Source organism: Hyperolius riggenbachi, chromosome 8 (assembly GCF_040937935.1).
Source record: "Hyperolius riggenbachi isolate aHypRig1 chromosome 8, aHypRig1.pri, whole genome shotgun sequence".
Lineage (NCBI taxonomy): Eukaryota > Metazoa > Chordata > Amphibia > Anura > Hyperoliidae > Hyperolius > Hyperolius riggenbachi.
The window spans coordinates 201,637,697-201,661,707 of record NC_090653.1 but is presented as its reverse complement, the minus strand read 5'-3'; the positions used below and the strand labels follow the sequence as shown (position 1 = coordinate 201,661,707).

General features: G+C 40.9%; 1 protein-coding gene across 1 annotated transcript in view; it reads left to right on the top strand.

Moving 5' to 3' along the window:
• The window catches only part of PAPPA (pappalysin 1), a 591,278-nt gene that overhangs the window by 138,157 nt on the left and 429,110 nt on the right, over positions 1-24,011 (top strand). The gene's annotated exons all lie outside the window — the stretch shown is intronic.

The following is a 24,011-nucleotide window of genomic DNA, read 5'->3' as shown; positions in this document are numbered from 1 at the left end:
TATAATCTGCAAAGCACTGTGAAAGATGTCAATGCTATATAAATAAAAAATAAATAAACAATATGCAGATAGTGTCCTGTCCACGAATCAAATGTGGGGTATTCCTTTATTATTCAATATTTAAATTCTTGAGAACATTTTACATTCCGTCTGGTGTTTTGTAACATGTTTTAAACTACGAGGAGCACTTGTTGCTATCTCACCAAGTTAGCACTTTTCATGTACTTTTAGCCCATTTCATGTAAACAAAATTGGTAAATGTGGTGGTAAAAATATAAAGTGCATGGTAACCAATGCTCGGAGCCTTGCAAATAAAATAGACGAACTAGAGTTCATTCTGAATGACAAAGGCTATGACATTGTGGGAATAACCGAGACATGGATGGATGAAAGCCATGACTGGATAGCTAATTTAAAAGGATACAATGTGTTTAGGAGGGATAGAACAGGGAAAAAAGGTACAGGGGTTTGTCTCTTTGTTAAGAATTATTTTACAGCCGTCCTCAACGATGAGATGGAAGAAGATTGCGAAGATGTGGAGTCCGTTTGGGTAAATATTCATGGTGGAAATAAAAGTTGCCAATTGCTTATTGGGGTATGCTACAGACCACCTCATATTAATGAAGCTGCAGAACTGCGATTACTACAGCAGATTGAAAAAGCTGCAAGTAAAAATGAGGTCATAATTATGGGCGACTTCAACTTTCCAGACATTGACTGGGGTATTGAGGCTACCCATTCTGGTAAAAGCAGCAGATTTCTGGTAGCACTACAGGACAATTACTTGACTCAGATGGTAACAGAACCAACTAGGGGGAATGCGTTACTGGATCTGATCATTTCTAATAGACCAGATAATGTATCAAATGTGCAGGTTCAAGAACATTTGGGAAATAGTGATCACAACATGATAACGTTTGATCTGGTGGCCACGGGGCAGCGAGACCACTAAAACTATGAATTTTAGAAAAGCAAAGTTCAATCAAATTAGGCAGGCACTAAGTTTGGTGAACTGGGATAATGTACTACAAGGGGAGGACACTGAAGGGAAATGGCAAGCTTTTAAACTTATTCTCAATCAATATTGTAGTATGTATATCCCATATGGAAACAAAATGTCTAGGAATAAAAAAAGGCCTCTATGGATGAATAGAAAAGGTTATAGATAAAATGAAGAGGAAAAGGAATGCCTATAAGGTCCTAAAACAGGAGGGGACCGAGGCTGCACTAAGCAATTATAAGTGCAATGAGTGCAATAAAAATTGTAAAAAAGAAATTAGGCTGGCAAAGATCGAAGCCGAAAATCAAATCGCTAGGGATATCAAATCTAACCCAAAAAAGTTTTACAAGTACATCAACTCTAAAAAAAAGAAAGGTTGACTGTATAGGACTCCTAAAGGATGAGGGTGGGAACTCAATGGTGGATGACCAAGGTAAGGCAGAGTTATTAAATGCTTTCTTTGCTTCTGTCTTCACAAAGGAAACAGCACTGTTGCAAATTACAGAGGCAGAAGAGTCTCAATCTTCTAACTGTAATATTAAATACTTAAAGGGACTCCGAGCAGTGCAGAAACTATGGAAAGATGCACATCATTTTAAAGCTCTCTTTCTCCTCTTTCCAATGATATATAAACCACCACCCTACGTCTTTTAGTTTTCGCTATTTTCGCGATTGAAATTGCCGCGACCGCGATTTCGATCGCGAAAATAGAGAAAACTAAAAGGTGTAGGGGAACGATTTAGGTGTCGTCAGAAAGAGGAGAAAGAGAGCTTTAAAATGATATCCATCAAGCCATAGTTATATTGTATTACACAGGACGACACTTTCCCCAGTGTCAGCAGCTCCATTCTGCTGAATGCAGCTGCTGACTTTGACAAAAAGTCGCCCTGTGTAATACAATATAACTATGGCTTGATGGATATCATTTTAAAGCTCTCTTTCTCCTCTTTCTGACGACACCTACATAGTTGCCCTACGCCTTTTAGTTTTCTCTATTTTCGCGATCGAAATCGCGGCCGCGGCAATTTCAATCGCGAAAATAGCGAAAACTAAAAGGTGTAGGGTGGCGGTTTATATGTCATTGGAAAGAGGAGAAAGAGAGCTTTAAAATGATGTGCATCTTTCCATAGTTTCTGCACTGCTCGGAGTCCCTTTAACGCAGGAAGAAGTGAAGGCAAGACTAAATAAATTAAAAATAGACAAGGCACCTGGCCCGGATGGCATGCATCCTCGGGTCCTAAGGGAATTAAGTTCAGTTATAGCTAAACCCCTTAATCTTATCTTTTGTGACTCTCTTGCAACTGGCAGAGTCCTAGTGGATTGGCGTACAGCCCACGTTTTCCCATTATTTAAGAAGGGCAAAAAATCAGATCCAGGAAATTATAGACCTGTAAGCTTAACATCAGTTGTATGCAAACTATTTGAGGGGTTACTAAGAGATACTATACATGACTTCATAGTAGAAAATAATCTTATTTCTCAGCATCAACATGGGTTTACTAAAGACAGGTCCTGTTTGACTAACATGCTCAGCTTTTATGAGGTAGTGAATGCTAATATGGATATTGGGAATGCTGTAGATGTGATATACTTGGACTTTGCAAAGGCCTTCGACACTGTTCCCCACAGAAGTCTGGTGCAAAAGTTGAGGATGCAAGGACTGGGGAAGAGTTTGTGTGCATGGATAGGGAACTGGCTAATGGACAGAAAACAAAGAGTTGTGGGCAACGGATCGTACTCAAAATGGGAGACTGTTAGCAGTGGGGTCCCACAGGGGTCTGTACTGGGTCCAGTGCTCTTCAATTTATTTATTAATGACCTAGTAGATGCAGTAGTGAGCAATGTTGCTATTTTTGCAGATGATACAAAATTGTGCAGTATCATCAACTCTCAGGAAGATAGTGTCATATTGCAACAGGATCTGGATAGGATGGCTATATGGGCACATACATGGCAGATGAAATTCAATGTTGACAAATGTAAAGTCATGCATTTTGGTCGTACCAATGGTCTAGCACCATACAAAATAAATGGGATACAGTTGGGGACATCAAACTTGGAGAAGGACTTAGGAGTACTCATCGACAACAAGTTAAATAATCGTACTCAATGCCAAGCCGCTGCAGCTAAAGCTAACAAAATTTTGGGATGCATTAAAAGGGAAATAAAAACTCGAGATGCTATTATAATATTGCCCCTGTTTAACTCTCTAGTAAGGCCACATCTGGAATACGGAATTTAGTTCTGGGCACCACATTACAAAAAAGATATTGCAGTTACTAGAGCAGGTGCAGAGACGAGCAACAAAATTGATACGTGGGATGGAAGGTCTCGCTTACCAAGAAAAGTTAGATAAACTGGGTTTATTTAATCTAGAGAAAAGGACTAGAGGACATGATCTGCGCATGGAGGAAAAACGTTTTAGCCATTTATTTAGGAAAGGGTTCTTTACAGTAAGAGTGATTAAGATGTGGAATGCATTGCCACAGGAAGTCGTTATGGCAAACTCTATACCTGCATTTAAAGGGGGCTTAGATGCTTACCTTGCGTTGAAAGACATCCATGGCTACAATTACTAGGTTATGGCTAATGCCAGGGATCCAGGGATTTTATCTGATTTTATTAAATCCAGGGATTTTATCTGATTGCCATCTGGAGTTGGGAAGGAATTTTTCATTTTTGGGGCTAATTGGACCATGCCTTGTAGGGTTTTTTTCACCTTCCTCTGGATCAACAGGGATATGTGAGGGAGCAGGCTGGAGTTGTACTTTGTACTTTGTACTGGTTGAACTCGATGGACATATGTCTTTTTTCAACCAAAATAACTATGTAACTATGTAACTCTTCACTTCAGCTCTACAATTTCTTCTTTTGTCAACTGTATTTTAATTGTCCAGATTGGGAGCACAGGAGCCCGCTATTTTATTGGCGCCTGAGTCACAATTAGTTATTGCTTTTTCTAGCAAAGTTGGCAGGTATATTGGCAGGTTGTGCAATGGGGGGTGTGGGGGGTTAAGGTTAGGCATGCATGGGGGGTCTGTTAGAGTTAAGTATTGCTGGACATGAACTATTATGGTTCCATATACACATTGAAAATAGGATTGTTTTCAGACATGTTTCTTCTGTAGGATTGGGTGTGGAAATACATTCAGTAGGACCAGGAGTTTGATCTTGTGGAGAATCAGGCCTGGATATCTTAATGAGAATTTTGTAGAATTAGGCAGGGAAATAATCATGTGGCCAGTTAGTACTGCCTATGGAGTGTTCTGGCTGGAAAGGTTTGTGCAAAAAATGTTGGAATGTGAGTTCCCTTCATCCCAGCACGCATAGACTGCCCAGCAGCTAATCACCATGGATCCCACCACATGCTTTTGTAACATCAATCTGAATGTTGAGTTAACATTGACAAGGCATAATTTATGATTGTTTACTTGTAAAAAAATGTGTTCTTGGCTAGCGCGGCCACATGATAAACCTTGACTACCAATCTCATAAAAATCTTGATTAGTGAGATGGGGCTGATTTGCTGCGAGTCCTAAAATTGACAATTTTGCACACTCATTTCTAGCGGCAGAAAGCACAGATCATCAAAAAAGGACAGCTGAATAGAAGAAAATATAATTTGATGAATGGTGTCTTCTGAAGCAGACAGATTGTAGGCTAAAAATTTAGACCATCCATCAACTGCACACATCCATTGACTTAACTCACCTTCTGGGGGTAGGTTGGGATGTGGTAGAGTGGGAGATTCAAAGCATGGATACACAGTTGGGAAATATTCAGAAGGGTTAGAACAGAGTTCCCCAACCCTGTCCTCAAGGCCCACCAACAGTACATGTTTTGCAGGAAACCACAAGCATTCACAGGTGAGGTAATTAGTGTTTTAGCAGAGCTGATCAACTACCTCTGTGGATATCCACAAAACGTGCACAGTTGGTGGGCCTTAAAGACAGGGTTGAGGAACACTGGGTTAGAAGACAGAAAAATAAGTTCTGCAATAATGTCTTTGCAGCTCAGGCTATAGTTATGCAGAGCTCATTAAAGAACAAGCTGAACTGAGTATAGGTTGAAATACAGTTGTCAGTTTACTGGAGCTGCTATATTCTTGTTTTATACCTTTAGATGACCTTATTTTTCCAAAACGCAGAAAATAACTATGGCCATAGTGCTGGTGGGATAGTAGTTTCAGATCTTGGAGGAGTTATGGAGGCACATGTGCTTTCTTTTTTCTGTTCCTGTTATCACTTCACTTGAGATTACCAGGAAATGCCTGCATAATCTTTTGCATACTTATCTGTTTATATATCACTCTTCAGCAGTTGCGAGCATTTAAATTGTCACAAAATATTAGTTTCACTTTCCAGGTATTTTCATCTTTTTGCTTATTGCCATAGATTTGTTGCCCTTTTGATATTGATATGTACTTTTCAGTAGTCATGATTACTTTTGGAGAATCCAAGGATTTTCTCATGATATCGTGCTGTTAGCTACAACATTTGTATGATATGGTTTCTCCTAATTCCTTGTTTAAAATGTTGTTTACTGCCAGTATCCACCGTGTCCAACATTTAGATCACTGACATTGTTGATCACATTTTCAGAGCCAATGCATGTAGCTTCTAGCATTGGCTGCATTTGTGGTTCCTTATCCTCCTAAGAAAGATTGAGTACAAAAACAGGAAGGGATGTATCATGAAAGCAACAAACATGGGCTTTGTCAAGCTTTGAGAGCCAGTAGAGAATAGAGGGGCCTGGAGTGCTGTGGTCCATAGGGTCACAAAGAGTTGTACGTGACTAAATAGCAACTGAACAACAAAAATCTCCCCCAGTGCAAAAATGAGCTTGGAAAAGCATTGAGAGGCAGTAGAGGATAGAGATGTCTGGCGTGCTATTGTCCATGGGGTCAGTGCATCAGACTCAACTGAACAACAACTGAACAACATCCCCCCAGGGCAGGGGTGGGCAAACTTTTTGACTCGTGGGCCACAATGAGATTTTAAATTGGACAGCGGGGCCAGAAAAAGAGCAGATAGATGTGGGACATAGGCCTAACACACAGGCAAGTCTCGAACCAACCCTTAGTCTATCAGCTGAATAATTGCCAAAACTAACATGCACACAAACATGACATGATGACTCACCCCCAAACCCTTATTTGTCCAGAAAGTCCCTGTACATCATCTTTCCTGCTCACATATCACTTGCTCATATGCATTGGATAGCATGTGCACAGTAAATTTATTCTGCCACATCCAGTCACAAAACAGCTGATAAAAGAGTTGTTTATTATCCATCTCCAATCAGATACTTACTGTACATTTGTGCCTGCTCCCACCCGCGATCCTTGTCTCCCTGCTGCCAGTCAGCTTTTGCTCAGGTGCTCTTCCCATTGCAGTTTGTGCCTTTTCTCCATGTGCCTTCGTAAAGCACCCCTTACGTGGGTGTTGGCCTTTCCACAGCTCAATTTTTGGAGGCAGAGAGAACAGATGGCATTGCTCCGATCTGAGGCAGACACACAAAAAAATTTCCAAACCGCTGAGCCCCCCTGGGGTGATGGCACTATGGTGGCATAAGCAGCTGATGTTGAAGGGCATGTTGGCTGGCTGGCTGTACATAGGTGGTGATACATGCCGCCGGACACTGCCACCAGCTGTTTCGGACGACGAGCTCCCTCTGCTTCTTTCAGGAACTCGTCTCCTCCTACTCCTCTCTGATTCCCCCTCTGAACTGTCCCCCTGTTCATTTCCTCTATTGGGAACATACGTGGGATCCGTATCGTCGTCATCATCATAATCATCCTGCCCAGCTTCGTTTGCCTCAGACACCTCCAAAACTGCACCACCAGCAGGTACTTCATCATCGCCCTCCGCACACGTTACTTCCATAGTGTCGCTGAACTCAGACATATGAGGTGGTGTAACTTGCTTAGCGCCTTTATCTGGTTGTAACAATAATGGCTATGCATCAGTGATTTCACCAACAAATAACTGTCAAATGTAGCGGATGTGGTACTTGGAGTAGCGCTGGTGGCAGCGGAAGATGAGGTATTCTGTGTTAAATAGTCAACCAAGTCTTGACAATCTTGGGAGTTGATGGGACGTGCCTTCTTCTGAGCAATGTACTTTGGTCCAGGGCTGCACAAAATCACATCACCACGACCTTGCACAAACCGGCCGGGTGGCCTTCCACTGGGTCTGCCTCTACCTCTGCATCTACCTGTTTTGTCCGTTTTGTCCATATCGGGGGTGATGAAGTGAAAGATATACACTGACTTGAGTAATACAATGTGCAGTCACACAGGTGCAGTTAACAGGTATGCACGGAGTGGTATAACACACTGCGTGCACTCACATAGGTGGGTGGGTGCATTGAAATTAACAACAGGTAGTATTAGGTATATGCAGTGATGGGTATTACAGTGTGCACCTGTCACACACAGACAGGTACCGGACAGGCACAGTGACACTGCGTGCACTCACGTAGGTGGGTGGGTGCACAGTGAACAACAGGTAGGTATATGCAGTGAGGATTACAATGTGCACCTGTCACACACAGACAGGTACCGGACAGGCACAGTGACACTGCGTGTGCTCACGTAGGTGGGTGGGTGCACAGTGAACAACAGGTAGGTATATGCAGTGAGGATTACAATGTGCACCTGTCATACACAGACAGGTATCGGACAGGCACAGTGACACTACGTACGCTCACGTAAGTGGGTGGGTGCACAGTGAACAACAGGTAGGTATATGCAGTGGGTATTACAATGTGCACCTGTCACACACAGACAGGTACCGGACAGGCACAGTGACACTGCGTGCGCTCACGTAGGTGGGTGGGTGCACAGTGAACAACAGGTAGGTATATGCAGTGGGTATTACAATGTGCACCTGTCACACACAGACAGGTACCGGACGGGCACAATGACACTGCGTGCGCTCATGTAGGTGGGTGGGTGCACAGTGAACAACAGGTAGGTATATGCAGTGATTGGCTACAATGTGCCTGCTAACTGTGATGTAGAGGGTCAAAGTTGACCCTCATGATGCACTACGGGGGCAAACCGAACTTCCGGAAAAGTTTGCAGTTCTCCGCGATCGCAAACCCCGGAAGTTCGCCAGCGAACCGTTCGGGCCATCTCTACTGTTGACCACTCTGCACTGGCAATCTCAATCTTCCTATGTTAGTGTTTTTAATGTAATTTTGTATGAATAAAAGTGTGTCCTTTGCTGTGTATAATTGCGGAATACATTTTTACATGACCATGTGGGTATGTGCAGATATGTATAAGTGCAGTATGGCATTAGTGCAGAGTCTTGTGGAGATGGTTAACATTAAAGACATGTGCCCCATTTTACATGAAATTATATATTTTTCCATGAATACGCTGCTTCAGCCCTAATTGGGCATTTTCCCTGGAAAACCTTTGAAAGTGTAGATGGTATTAAAGGGCCTCCTACCACTAAATATCCACTTATATCAAGACAGACTCGTACTTTGCTTTAAAATCATAGATTAATGACAATCAGATGGCATTTCTTAACTTTTTCTTCTGACTTGAGAGGTAAGTGGAGAAATATATATTTAGAAAGCTCAGCATACTTGGTGGGGTAGAAATATTACAAGATAAATAATGCACAATTGTTGACTCAAACTATATTCTGAGGGACAAATGGCACTTAAACCTTCATACATATCTTTACAAAAAAAAAAATAAAAAAAAAATATATATATATATATATATATATATATATATATATATATATATATATTTGCACACTATTGTTATATCTTTGTGAGATACAGTGGGTTGCAAAAGTATTTGGCCCATTTTTTACAAATCAATAACTGCAAAGTGGGGTGTGCGTAATTATTCAGCCCCCTAAGTCAATACTTTGTAGAACCACCTTTTGCTGCAATTACAGCTGCCAGTCTTTTAGGGTATGTCTCTACCAGCTTTGCACATCTAGAGACTAAAATTCTTGCCCATTATTCTTTGCTAAACAGCTCCAGCTCAGTCAGATTAGATGGACAGCGTTTGTGAACAGCAGTTTTCAGATCTTGCCACAGATTCTCGATTAGATTTAGATCTGGACTTTGACTGGGTCATTCTAACACATGGATATGTTTTATTGTAAACCATTCCATTGTTGCCCTGACTTTATTTTTAGGATCGTTGTCCTGCTGGAAGGGGAACCTCTGCCCCAGTCTCAAGTCTTTTGCAGACTCCAAGAGGTTTTCTTCCAAGATTGCCCTGTATTTGGCTCCATCCATCTTCCCATCAACTCTGATCAGCTTCCCTGTCCCTGCTGAAGAGAAGCACCCCCAGAGTATGATGCTGCCACCACCATATTTGACAGTGGGGATGGTGTGTTCAGAGTGATGTGCAGTGTTAGTTTTCCGCCGCACATAGCGTTTTGCATTTTGGCCAAAAAGTTCAATTTTGGACTCATCTGACCAGAGCACCTTCTTCCACATGTTTACTGTGTCCCCCACATGGCTTGTGGCAAACTGCAAATGGGACTTCTTATGCTTTTCTGTTAACAATGGCTTTTTTCTTGCCACTCTTCCATAAGAGCCAACTTTGTGCAGTGCACGACTAATAGTTGTCTTATGGACAGATTCCCCCACCTGAGCTGTAGATCTCTGCAGCTCATCCAGAGTTACCATGGGCCTCTTGGCTGCATTTCTGATCAGCGCTCTCCTTGTTCGGCCTGTGAGTTTAGGTGGACGGCCTTGTCTTGGTAGGTTTACAGTTGTGCCATACTCCTTCCATTTCTGAATGATCGCTTGAACAGTGCTCCATGGGATGTTCAAGGCTTTGGAAATCTTTTTGTAGCCTAAGCCTGCTTTAAATTTCTCAATAACTTTATTCCTGACCTGTCTGGTGTGTTCTTTGGACTTCATGGTGTTGTTGCTCCCAATATTCTCTTAGACAACCTCTGAGGCCGTCACAGAGGAGCTGTATTTTTACTGACATTAGATTACACACAGGTGCACTCTATTTCGCCATTAGCACTGATCAGGCAATGTCTATGGGCAACTGACTGCACTCAGACCAAAGGGGGCTAAATAATTATGCACACCCCACTTTGCAGTTATTTATTTGTAAAACATGTTTGGATTCATGTATGATTTCCATTCCACTTCTCATCTGTACACCACTTTGTATTGGGCTTTCATGTGGAATTCCAATAAAATTGATTCATGTTTGTGGCAGTAATATGACAAAATGTGGAAAACTTCAAGGGGGCCGAATACTTTTGCAACCCACTGTATATATATATATATATATATATATATATATATATATATATATATATATATATATATATATATATATACTGTTTGTATATTTATATATACTGTATAGACACATGCAAACATATACATATATAGATAGATGGAGACCTGACACTTACTGTGTGTGTGTGTATGTGTGCGTGTGTGTGTGTGTGTGTGTGTGCGTGCGTGCGTGCGTGCGTGTGTGGTATTTTTTCAAGTGCAATGATGCCAAGCATCAATAGCACTTTTACTGATTAATCCATCTGGGGAGCCAAGTGGAAATAGTGGAAATATTGTACACACAGCTCTTTCAAAGGACTAGTTTCGAGAAATGCTTACATAATATTATCCCCTTTTATTGCTTTCAAAATGGAGAAAAGGAGGTCAAAAAGTTTAGTCAAGTTCATAGAAGGAATTCCAACAATCTTTTGCTGATAACCTTTGCTATAGTCAAAGTTAACTGAAGACTTGTCAGCTCCCATTTGTGTAAGTATTAAGAAAAACAATGACGTTCTTTTCTTTTTAGCTTTTTTTATTGGTGAATTATCTAGTTTGTGCAAACCATGAGAATTTTACTAGTTTTTAGGGTGTTTGTTTCATTAAATAAGAGGAAGAAATGACAAAAACGTTGTCCTCTGTGTAGATAATCAAAATTTGAAGTGAAACTCCATATAAACATTTTTGGGGGGTTGTTTAACCATTTAACGGCATCCTATCGTATTAAAACGTCATGCTTACCGCTATTAACGGCAACATGACGTTTTAATACATCGCGCATTCCCGCCGCTGCTACCGCCGTGTGCGCGCCGCTACCGCCGCTGTTTCCATCGGGATCCCATGCTGGGTGATTGGGGAAGAAGACCGAACGGTCCTCTACCCAATCGCAGTGCCTGGAGTGAATGGACGTGACCGCGAACAGCGGCTACGTCCATTCACAAAAACAGGAAATTTAACAATTAAATAAAGTGTAGTAAAAAAAAAAAAAAAGTGAACACTTTCCTATAACGTGTTCACTAGCGCCACCATGTGGCCAAAAAGTATATTACACCTACAAAATACATAAATTTTCAAGTATATACACATCATTAATAAAATTACACTTCCAACCCCCCCCCCCCCCCCCCCCCCCCCAAAAAAAAAAAAAAACACTTGTAAAAAAAAAAAATCAGCTTAAAAAAATAAATAGTTGCCTTAGGGACTCAGCTTTTTTATTCTATATTTTATGGGGGGAAATTAATTTTAATTTCTTACATAGGGGCTTGTAATTATGGCCAGAAAAAAAAAAAACAGAACAGAAAAATAACACTTATATTTCAAAATAATATACTGTTGCCATACATTGTGATAGGGACATAATTTAAACGGTTTAATAATCGGGACAACTGGGCAAATAAAACGTGTTTGTTTTATCCACAGGAGAATGTTTAATTTTAAAACTATAATAGCTGAAAACTGAGAAATAATGATTTTTTTTCTTTTTTTCCTGTTTTTCTCATTAAAATGCATTTAGAATAAAAAAATTCTTAGTAAAATGTACTATCCACAGAAAGCCTAATTGGTGGCGGAAAAAACGAGGTATAGATCATTTTATTGTGATAAGTAGTAATAAAGTTATTAGGGAATAAAAGGGAGGAGCACTGACAACTGAAAATTGCTCTGGTCCGTTAGGATAAAAGCCCTTGGGGGTGAACTGGTTATATGAAGTTAGAACTGGGGTTACAAACACTACATGTTTTTATTTTTGTCTAAGACTTTGTTGGTGAACTTTCCCTTTTTCTATGTACTGGTGAACGAATCTCTCCTGCAGTATCACAGAAAGTATTACAAAACTGACAAAGGTTATTTGTGACAGTACTGATAAATAAATGCCACCCACTTATGTTGCCAGATAAGAAGTAAAGCAGATCTGTGTAATGGGATATGAACATAAAAACAAAGCTGGCTGAGTTTGTAAGCTCCCCATTCTTTATCCAGAATAATAAAAATGGTTATATTTCCACATAACAGGCAGCTATCACAAAAAATGTAAAAATTGAAATACATACATATAAAAAGTAGATGTCTTCCAGAGTAACATGCACCATAAATTACTTGTTTACTTTAAGTTTTAGTCCGTAACCAATCACGTCTTCCAGTTGGAAGTGGTAGTGGCTGGATAGTGTAATGGTAAAGGGCTCTGCCTCTGACACAGGAGACCAGGGTTTGAATTTTGGCTCCTCCTGTTCAGTAAGCCAGCACCTATTCAGTAGGAGACCTTGGACTAGACTGCCTAACACTGCTACTGCTGGCTGCAGCTCTGGCGTTTTGAGTCTGCCAGGAGAAAAGTGCTATATAAACTGTCTTTGTTTGTTTGTTGAATTGACTTGACTTAACTTTTGACGAAAAAAGTCCAAGGGGGTATAGATTATTTAAAAAAACAAAAACTAAATGAATGTTCATGCTAGCCATATTTCCTCATCAGCAAATTTAATGAAAGAAGAAAAAGTCAGAATGGGACTTTACCATGTGATCTAAGTTTATTATAACAATCAAAGATGACACAAGGGGCCTGGGTACACGTTTTGGCTCTTCCTGTTCAGTAAGCCAGCACCTATTCAGTAAGGAGTCCTTGGGCTAGACTTTCTAACACTGCTACTGTGTACTGGGTGCACCCTAGTAGCTGCAGCTCAAATGTTTTGAGTCCGCCAGGAAAAAAAACACAATATAAATGTTATTTGTCTTGTCTTGTTACGTGGCAAATCTGCTCATTCTCCAAGCACTACAAAAACGTACAAAGCATCTAAAATACCATCTTTTAATAACATGACTTTTAACATTCACCTCAAAAACTTCTAATAAAATACAGTATTCATATAATACAAAACACAGTAATGTGTAGCTTGTGGTAAATCAGTATGACCGGAATACATATAGTTTTACATATAGAAGTAGAAATCACATATGACCTGCATTATTGTAACTTAAGCAAAGTCACTCCATTTCATATTTGACATTTTGCAAGGCATTGCCTACTTCTGTAGAAAAGAGTGGCAAATGTAAATTATCGAAAATCACATTTATGCTGGGTACACACAATGCATTTTTTCAGTCGATTTTCCATCCAATTGACTTCCGATTTGATTTTCCGTTCGATTTCCTATTCGATTCTGTTATCTTTTCTTATCTATTTCCCTTCACTTCTACGAGAAATTGATTAGAAAAACGATCGAAAATAAGATCGGACATGTCAGAAATTATCCATCGAACGAACCATCTATCTAACACAAAATTGTATGGTCTGTACCTAGCATAAGGCATACTAAGTTTTCGTATCAGTCTTAAGGTAAACTAATGCTAGGTACACACTATGAGATTTTCTGGCAGATTTACTGTGAGATCGATTCTTTCCAAAATGTACGATCTGATTTATGATCGATTTCTGGGCATTTTCTGATCGATTTCCGACTGTTTTCCGTTCAATAAAAATAATCGATCGGAAAATGCTCGGAAATCAAATCGGACATGTTAGAAATAATCGATCTGACAGTAAATCTGCCAAAAAAATCTCATAGTGTGTACCTAGCTTTAGTCCTATATCCATTAACAATATGTGTTCCTATAAGCTCACATAGAAGGAGTCCGAGTGTAGAAGTACAACAAAAGCCAAATATCGATGTCGATGCTACCATAATTATTAACATACACAGTGATCGTGTTCTACAAAGAGAAAAACTGTCTAGATTGAAGGCAGCTTTATATGTGGCCAAGGGTATAGTGTACAGTGCCGCCCATAAATATTCATACCCCTGGCAAATTTTTACTTAAAGTTACTTTTATTCAACCAGCAAGTCATTTTTTGATGGGAAATGATATAGGTGTCTCCCAAAATATAGTAAGTACAAGTGGACATGTGTGGTGTGTAGTTTAATTTGCTGTGTATCCTTTAGCTTTTGGCCATTGTTTTCAGATTGTGTGCACTTCTATAGAAATATGCAGTTGTCTGTCTAATGATGGTCATGAGGCAATAAATAAGACAGTTAAAATAAGGTACAGAGCAGCAAAACTTGTACCATTTTGGAGAGTTCAAAATTGATGACGGTGTACTGGTTTTCCCAGAGATGAGTGGGAAAAAGTTTAGGAGATGACATGTATAGCATTTACAACAGGGATAAGAAAAGGCTGAGAAAAGAGTGACAGATAAATATAACAAAGTAGGATTAAGCAGAACCCACAGATACCCTAATGCTGAATTTGAATACCGGGGTAATTTTCTAATGTACTAAAGCTGTAAGAGGTAAAACATGAGTTACAATGGTTTTAAACTAATGAAATTCATATAAAAATATGCTAGATGAAAAAAATAATAATAATCTGTACAACTCATTTAAGCTATTTTAGTCTGTTCTCACAAACGAATGTCTATCCATTTTCAGTTGATTTTAAATGCTAACCATCTCTGGAAAAACTGGCACTCTAACCTGTATGCTTTTCAATGTAACATTACGTAATGATCTGTTGTATGCATAATATTAAGCCTCTCCAATAAGATAATTTAGCAATCCTAAATAGCTTGCTAGCTTAATAAATGATTAGCATTTTGCTACAAGCAGTTCAAGCATTGTTTATTTTTTACAATCTTGTTTAAGATTATGTTACAGTTTCTGTGTCTTACTGCAGATAACATCACTCACAGAACATGCAAATAGTCCTGTGATTTGGAAGAAAAGGGTGATGAATGCGACAATGGACACACTCTTTGTTCTGGGTCAGGGGCCAATATGCAGCATATTGTTTTTATAGCAAGGAATGTTTCATTGGATAGAGTCACTGGGGACACCATGCTCAAAAATATTTGCAAGGAACTGGCTAAACCAGGCAGCAGAAACACAACTAGAGAAACACAAGTATGTTTTCCATTGGGGTGTACTCAAGGGAAGGCGAGAATGATCTGGTACACGTCCAGCTCAACTCCGGCCCCCTTCTGGGAAATAAGGCCCCACAAAGTATGAAAAGGAGCATTTAGAAATGGAAATCCAACTGAACGCAGTGAGCAAAACATAGCATAGTATCTGTGAGACAGACTATCAGCCAGAACGATGTCAGCACAATTCTGTAATGGAGCTGTAGTTTCTTGGACATGAAAGCCTGATGCCTTCTGACCCCGAGCCCTGTAACTAGTCAAAAGGAGAGCTCCCACATTAGTGCTAATTCTGCAATAACATGTAACATTGGAAAATATGACTCTGAAGTTCCTAAAATCCTGTAGCTGAACATCATAATCAGCTTGTGGTTCTGGGTGGCTACATACTGTATGCTCGGTTCTCGTTACTGCTTATTAGGCTAAGGGCTATAGTTCTATGCATTAAGAAATAAATCCTGGCACACCCAAAAGGATTTAAATAAATGTTTCAACTTTAAAAAGATGCTAAGGGTGAGTAAAGTTTACAGTTATTGTAAAACTGCTGGACTGCTGGAATTTGTTTTTAGTGACAGTAGGATAAGGATACAGAAGCAGAGACTGTAAGCACTTGTACATATGCTGATTTGCAATAATTACACGGTTAATTAGGAAGCATACCTTTTCTTGTGTATTCAAAGGAACTAATTCATGCAATAAAAACAGAGGATATGTGTCCTTTTTAATATTGTACAGTATTTACAGAGCAAATACATTAGCAATAGGACTTTGACAAATAAAAACACAGACATAACATACAAATTTTAGACAGGACAGACAGGCAGGCAATCAGACAGGGTGATGCATTTTTCTGGACAATGCTTTCCTATTTATTATTTTTGTTGTGGCCACAGATATGCACAATTTAGTGTACCGGTATATGAAATTTCATGCAATGTGTCAAAAATCGAGTGGACCCTAATTGTCTTTTAAAGCAGATCCGAGATGAAAAACTAACTATAACAAGTAACTTGTCTATATATCTTATCTAAAGTTTAGTTCGTTTACACAGCAAATCTAGCTGCAAACAGCTTCAACAGTATATGATTATTTATTCCTGTGATACAATGAGAGCAGCCATGTTCTGCTTGTGATCACTACACACAGGCAAGCTGCTCTTCATCTCCAGCCCTCAGCCTGTCAAAACTTAACCCCCACCCCCTCTCCTCCTCCCTCCTCCCTTCTGCCTCTGAAATCTCTGGCTAGTAACACCTCCTCCTCCTCCTGCCCAGACTGAGCTCCCATAAGCCCTTGCTACATGGGTCTCAGAGTGCCTAGGTGCTGGAGGAGCTGTGGGTGAGCCTTGTTTAGTTTATAGGGAATTAGGGTATTAAAACAAATAAAAAAAAGTATTTGGCTTGAGGAATGTCCTATAAACTATATGAAAGGAACACAATTATGCAATGAGTAAAAGTTTATCTTGGATCCACTTTAACATGTCAGTACAGTGTGAGTATAGCCTAAAGCTGGGGTGCCCAATAGGTCGATCCCGATTTACCGGTAGAACGCGACTGCCTATTTGGTCCCATCAAATTCTGCTGCCGGCTGCTGGCCAATTGGAAGGCAGGGGAGGAGAGAGGTGGCATGGCTTAAGAGGAAAGGCCAGGGGCGGCTCTGCGATGATGCAACTTCATGGCTGGGGGTGGCGCCAGGCACAATGCATCCATGCATGCTGCCCGACACCTCTTCACCCGCCGGAGCATTCCCTCAGCCACCGGTTTTCTCAAATGCCCTCCAGCCAGCCACTGATGAGCAGATGAGCGGAGGGGAGACCAGGATGAGCCCCAGACACCGCCGCTGGGAGGTAAGTGGCACCCAGGCACCTACACCTAGCGATCTATACTGAAGGCACCTATTCCTAACTATACTATACCTGGCTACCTGTACTGAAGGTCCCTATACCTAGCTATCTATACTAAAGGCACCCATACCTAACTACCTATATTGAAGGCACCTATACATGGCTACCTATACTGAAGGCACCTATACCTAGCTACCTATACTGAAGGCACCAATACCTAACTACCTATACTGAAGGCACCTATACCTAACTACCAATACTGAAGGCACCTATACCTAGCTACCTATACTGTAAATGTTGGTAGATCTCCTGGACTCGTAGTTTGCGAGCCGAAAAAGTGTGGGCACCCCTGGTCTGGAGGAAAAGATCGAGGCCTGGTTTGAGGTTGCTGTGGAGTGAGTGGAAACAGTGGAGGTTATTGAGTGGCTGGGGTGAAAAAGTGAGGCTATTGAGGATGAAAGGGAGTGGGTGGGCAGAGAATGGGGCTTATTAAGGTTCTCAAAGGGAGAGAGTCATGCTACTGGGGTGCTACTGTAGATGTATAGGCTTACTGAGGGTTTAGGGGAGAGAGTAGGGGTTGAATGGGATGAAAGAGGGGCTTACTGAGGTTCTGAGGGAGGAAAGTTAGGCTATTGAGAAAGGGGGAAGGTGGAAAGGCTGAGAGTTTGGGGAGAGAGAGTGAGGCAACTAAGCATGCTGAGGGGTGATCGAAAGAGGGGGAGACTTGAGAGGGTTTTGTGGGGGAGAAGTGAGGATGCTGAGGGGTGTATGGAATTATTGGGGTTCTTCAGAGGGATGAATATGACAATCTCACTTGCCCTGTAAAAACCTGAATTTAAGCTGTTTGAAATAAATTGTCTGCAAAAGAAATAGTTGACGCAGTCTCATCTTTGCTGATTCTGAAGCTCTGCATATGGGACATTACAAATGATAAATTCTAATACCAACATACAGTGGGTTGCAAAAGTATTCGGCCCCCTTGAAGTTTTCCACATTTTGTCATATTACTGCCACAAACATGAATCAATTTTATTGGAATTCCACGTGAAAGACCAATACAAAGTGGTGTACATGTGAGAAGTGGAAGAAAATCATTCATGATTCCAAACATTTTTTACAAATCAATAACTGCAAAATGGGGTGTGCATAATTATTCAGCCCCCTGAGTCAATACTTTGTAGAACCACCTTTTGCTACAATTACAGCTGCCAGTCTTTTAGGGTATGTCTCTACCAGCTTTGCACATCTAGAGACTGAAATCCTTGCCCATTCTTCTTTGCAAAACAGCTCCAGCTCAGTCAGATTAGATGGACAGCGTATGTGAACAGCAGTTTTCAGATCTTGCCACAGATTCTCGATTGGATTTAGATCTGGACTTTGACTGGGCCATTCTAACACATGGATATGTTTTGTTTTAAACAATTCCATTGTTGCCCTGGCTTTATGTTTAGGGTCGTTGTCCTGCTGGAAGGCAAACCTCCGCTCCAATCTCAAGTCTTTTGCAGACTGCAAGAGGTTTTCTTCCAAGATTGCCCTGTATTTGGCTCCATCCATCTTCCCATCAACTCTGACCAGCTTCCCTGTCCCTGCTAAAGAAAAGAACCCCCAGAGCATGATGCTGCCACCACCATATTTGACAATGGGGATGATGTGTTCAGAGTGATGTGCAGTGTTAGTTTTCCGCCACACATAGCGTTTTGCATTTTTGCCCAAAAGTTTCATTTTGGTCTTATCTGACCCGAGCACCTTCTTCCACATGTTTGCTGTGTCCCCCACATGGCTTGTGGCAAACTGCAAACGGGACTTCTTATGCTTTTATGTTAACAATGGCTTTCTTTTTGCCAGTTGCCACTCTTCCATAAAGGCCAACTTTGTGCAGTACACGGCTAATAGTTGTCCTATGGACAGATTGCCCCACCTGAGCTGTAGATCTCTGCAGCTCGTCCAGAGTCACCATGGGCCTCTTGACTGCATTTCTGATCAGCGCTCTCCTTGTTCGGCCTGTGAGTTTAGGTGGACATCCTTGTCTTGGTAGGTTTACAGGTGTGCCATACTCCTTCCATTTCTGAATGATCGCCAGAACAGTGCTCTATGGGATGTTCATGGCTTTGGAAATATTTTTTGTAACCTAAGCCTGCTTTAAATTTCTCAATAACTTTATCCCTGACCTGTCTGGTGTGTTCTTTGGACTTCATGGTGTTGTTGCTCCCAAGGTTCTCTTAGACAACCTCTGAGGCCGTCACAGAGCAGCTGTATTTGTACTGACATTAGATTACACACAGGTGCACTCTATTTAGTCATTAGCACTCATCAGGCAATGTCTATGGGCAACTGACTGCACTCAGACCAAAGGGGGCTAAATAATTACGCACACCCAACTTTGCAGTTATTGATTTATAAAAAATGCTTGGAATGATGTATGATTTTCGTTCCACTCCTCATGTGTACACCACTTTGTATTGGTCTTTCACATGGAATTCCAATAAAACTGATTCATGCTTGTGGCAGTAATGTGACAAAATATGGAAAACTTCAAGGGGGCCGAATACTTTTGCAACCCACTGTATAAACAGCAATGCCTTATATCCTGTGAGAAGCATCAGTTACATGTATTCATAACTCTAAAGGTGGCACACACCATACATTTTTTTTAAATATCTTTTCAATTCAAGAATTCAATCAATTTTTCTGACTGATTGTAACATTTAAAAAAATATGACCAATGTATCACACACCTATGTTCAATTTTTCCCCAATTATGAAAAAAAAGATTGAGAATTCAGAAAAAATTGCTTGGGTCTCTAAATTATAAGATATCAAATTTGGCTATTCTTCTTACTACATTTCCGAACCAGTTTAGATTTCTGAACCAGGTTGCTGCAGATATTAGTAGCCCAGGCTGGAATTGTGCCTGTTTTACTGCTCTGAAGAAAAATTTTTCTTGCCATGGGGCACAGATATATTTACTTTCATCACTGGTGTTTCACGTTAATATTCAAAGCTTTTAAAGTGAACCCGAGGTGAAAATAAACCGATGCGATAAACAATTATATTTATTCTCCTACTCGTAAAAATGACTGATCTCAAGGTTTTTATTTTATATTTAAACATTTACAAAGTAGTTTGAATGTTTTACTGTCTATAATCAGTGGCAGCCTACTAAGGTCATTAGTTCATGTATTTTATCTCTCCCTGCCCTCGGAAGTTGTATTCTGCCAGGAAAACTTTTATAGCTGTAATTTGCTTATCAGTGATGTTCACTATATTCCCGACAAGGCAACGACAAGACAGAAGCTGTCACCTTCATGCCTAGAAATTAACTCTTTCAGACTGCAAAATAAAACAAATAAATAAAGCAGCCTGGTTATTAAAATCAATTCGAACAGTGTATGGTCTGCTGGCACTATGAGACTTATAGTCCTTCAAATGGCAAATCTAGTGTGAGGGTTTTGATTCAGAGGTGGGAGATAAATGAAACATCCAAACACCACCTTTATTAGAATTGCTGTGTGCTCATGATGTTAGTAGCAGATACAAAGCATGGATCAATGAGGAAAGATACAAGGTGCATCAGGCACCGCAGTTGGGTAAAATTTATTCAAGGTTCAAATATAGTGTGAACCACAGTGTACACATTTCTTGTGTTCATACGTAGGTGCATAAGTCATAAGCAAAACAAATCGTGCTAAGATGACACAGTCAAAATTTCTGAGTAAGATGAATGTCCTACCATTTCAGAGGGTGGTGGTGGTTGGTGCAGGGCAAAAACAGTAGCCTAACAGCTGTTTTGCATGGCGGTGCTTCTTCCGAAGCTGATCCATGCCATTACACAGAAAACACTGGACTGCGTAAAAACGTATGCGTCAACCAGAAAAGTACGCATCCCATAAGGAAAAGCGTCACAAGCTACACTTCAGCATAGACCATGCATCTTACCATGGGACGCACGCTGACATGTAACTACATATGCATGGATGGCATACTTACCATCTTAAAGGAGTATATTCCTCCTAAGTGCAAACCGCATGAGAATAGCAAAAATGGCCGTTTAAGTGGTTGTGCAGATATACAAAAATTCCAACGTGCATGTGGAGCGTGAAACGTGAAAAAATATGCAAGGACACTTAAAAAAGGTAGGGAAGCATCCTAAAATACAGATAAGGACCATATAGTAGGAGACATTCATCTTATTCAGTTACAAGCAATGAACATTCAATTATAATCCATTTTACAAAAATCTCCTATCCATGACCTATCGGGTTTATGGATCCAAAAAGCATGCTAAATCGTTATGGTCGTTAAAGCCCAATGGGCCGAGGGCTTCACTCTTGATAATCAAAAGTAATTATTTCCTTAATAAGAGGAGAGCACGATCCCCACTTCTTGTGTGGGTCATAACCTGTGCCAGGCCAGAAAATCTAAGTATTTCAGGGTTGCTGTTATGTGCCTGTCGGACATGATCAATCAATCTGGTAGCTCCTTTACCATTTTCAATGGAGCGCTAGTGTTCCTATATCCTCTCCTTCAAGGGGCGAGTAGATATAGAATCGGCCACAGGGGCACCACAGAGCATATACCACAAATTTAGTATTGCATGTGATTAAATCCCGCACTGTCCACTGCAATGCACCCACACGAAAAAAAATGCCAGTTTGCATAAATTGGCAGTGGGAGCAAAACTGACATCTGTGGTTCCTCTTTGGCCGACACCTCGATAACCAGTTCTCCGTGGGACTCAGAGTGCTCTCACTCTGGGTAACATAGTCATCAACGGTGGGTGCACGTCTGAAATGCCACTAAGGGGGCCGGTGCCAACAGGGATTTTAGGATGAGGTCCCTAAGCAATACTGACCAATTCTTTTTAATCACATTACGGACAGTGTTAGCCATATGGGTGTAATTGAAAGTAAAGGCAATTTTATCACTGCTTTTTGGGTTGCGATCTCTAAAAAGGAGTTAATCCTGATTCTTACACGGGGCTTCATTAAACGCAGCGTCCAGTTTGTTTTCAGGGTAGCCTCTATTAAGTAATTGTTCCTTTAGAGCAGATCCTTGGGACAAAAAACTCTTCAGTTTCAGTATTATTTCTCCTTAGGCAGAGAAATTGGCCATAGGGTAATGATCGAGTGACATGCTCTGGATGGAAGTTATCCATTCGCAGTAGTGCATTGGTAGCTGTAGGTTTGCGGTGCCCCCTTGCCACTAGGCGGGAACTGGACACCTCAAGCTCGAGATCTAAGAAAGCCATATCCACCTTGTTTATGTTAAGATGATGTACAGAATTCTTAAAATCAGTAGGGGACCCGGACCAAAACACCAGGACGTCGTCCACATACCTGGACCACCTCCTGATCAAACGTCTGAAAGGATTAAGTTCACTGTAGACATAATCTTCCTCCCATGCCGCCAAAAGCAAATTTGCATACGCATATGTGACCGGTGTGCCCATTGCGGTGCCTAACACCTGTTTGTACCAGGTGCCATTGAATCTAAACACGTTGTGAGTAAGGACAAACCGCAAACAGTCGCAGATGAAAGTAACATGATCCCGTTTGGACCAAACCCGGTTAAGAAACCGTTCAACCACCTCTATCCAGCATCATGTGGGATGCGGCTATAGAGGCTTTCGATGTCTATGGATATCAGCGAGTCGCCCAGTGTCCAATCATATTTTTCAATGCCCTGTAGCACCTCCAAGGTGTCAGACATGTGAGAGGGCACTAATTGTAAAAAAGGGTTCAGGAGGTGGTCCAGGTAGCGAGACAGTCTCTCAGTAACAGCCTACTCCTGAGACAATCGGACTTCCTTGTGATTTGGTCCGAGATTTGTGGAGATAGTACCACACTGGCTTACGGGGAAATTCCGGAAGAAAATTGATTGAAAGCCCATTTCAACACCTTGTCTCAGGAGAGATCTCAAAGCCCCCTGATACTTGAATGTGGGATCAAAACTGATTTGCTGGTAGACTCTAGTGTCCTGCAGCTGTCACATCGCCTCCTCCCTGTATTGGGTGGCCGACAGGACAACTGCTGGCCCACCTTTGTCTGATTTTTTTTTTTTTTTACCACCAGTTTCTTTAACCATTTAAGGGCTCTCTTTTCATTTTCAGAGCTATTCGAAGATATTTCAAGATAGCAGAGGGCTTTCATTTCTTTTTCCACAATTGTTTGGAATAAGCCCAAGCCGGATCCTGCTTGTACTGGAAATGGCTTAGTGGATTTACATGCTCTTTAAGGCTAGTTTGATGGTTGGTAGGATGGAAGGCTGGATGGGATCGGGGGTTGGGCAAAGGGGAGGGGGAGGGAGGAGGGGAAGGGGAACATGTGGGTGTGGATTGGGAATGGGAGTCATCAGCCATATTGGAATCTAGTTCCTCCTCAATTCTTGCTTCAAGTTCCATCTCAAGTAAGATTGTTAGAATTCCTTGATCTTCCTTAGACCAGGTTAACTGTGTGCTAAACCCTAAGGGACCAATTTCATCTGCTCAGTTTGAGTTCTCTCCAACATTGAGTGTCCGAGTTTCTTTTTTATGGCAAATTTGTTTAATATTTATTTGCCGGGTATTCTTGTAGAGATCTACTTTGCACCGTGTGAAATCAAACTCTTGAACTAGCGAAAAGTTTAATACCCTTTGTAGCATTGAGACGCATCCATCCATTGGGTCTATTCCTGAAAGGTTAATAACTTCAAGGGTTGGGAGGGTCCCTGCACCCACCACCACCACCTTCTAAAATGGTAGGACATTAATCTTACTCAGAAATTTTGACCTTGTCATCTTAGCACGAGTTGTTTTGCTTATGACTTATGCACCTACCTATAAACAAAGAAATGTACACGCTGTGTTTCACACTATATTTGAACCTTGAATACATTTGAACCAACTGCAGTGCCTGATGGACCTTGTTTCTTTCCTCATTGATGCATGCTGGTTATTAATATGTTTTGTACTTTGCATGTTTATCTCATCATGTCACATGTCACCTCGTGTA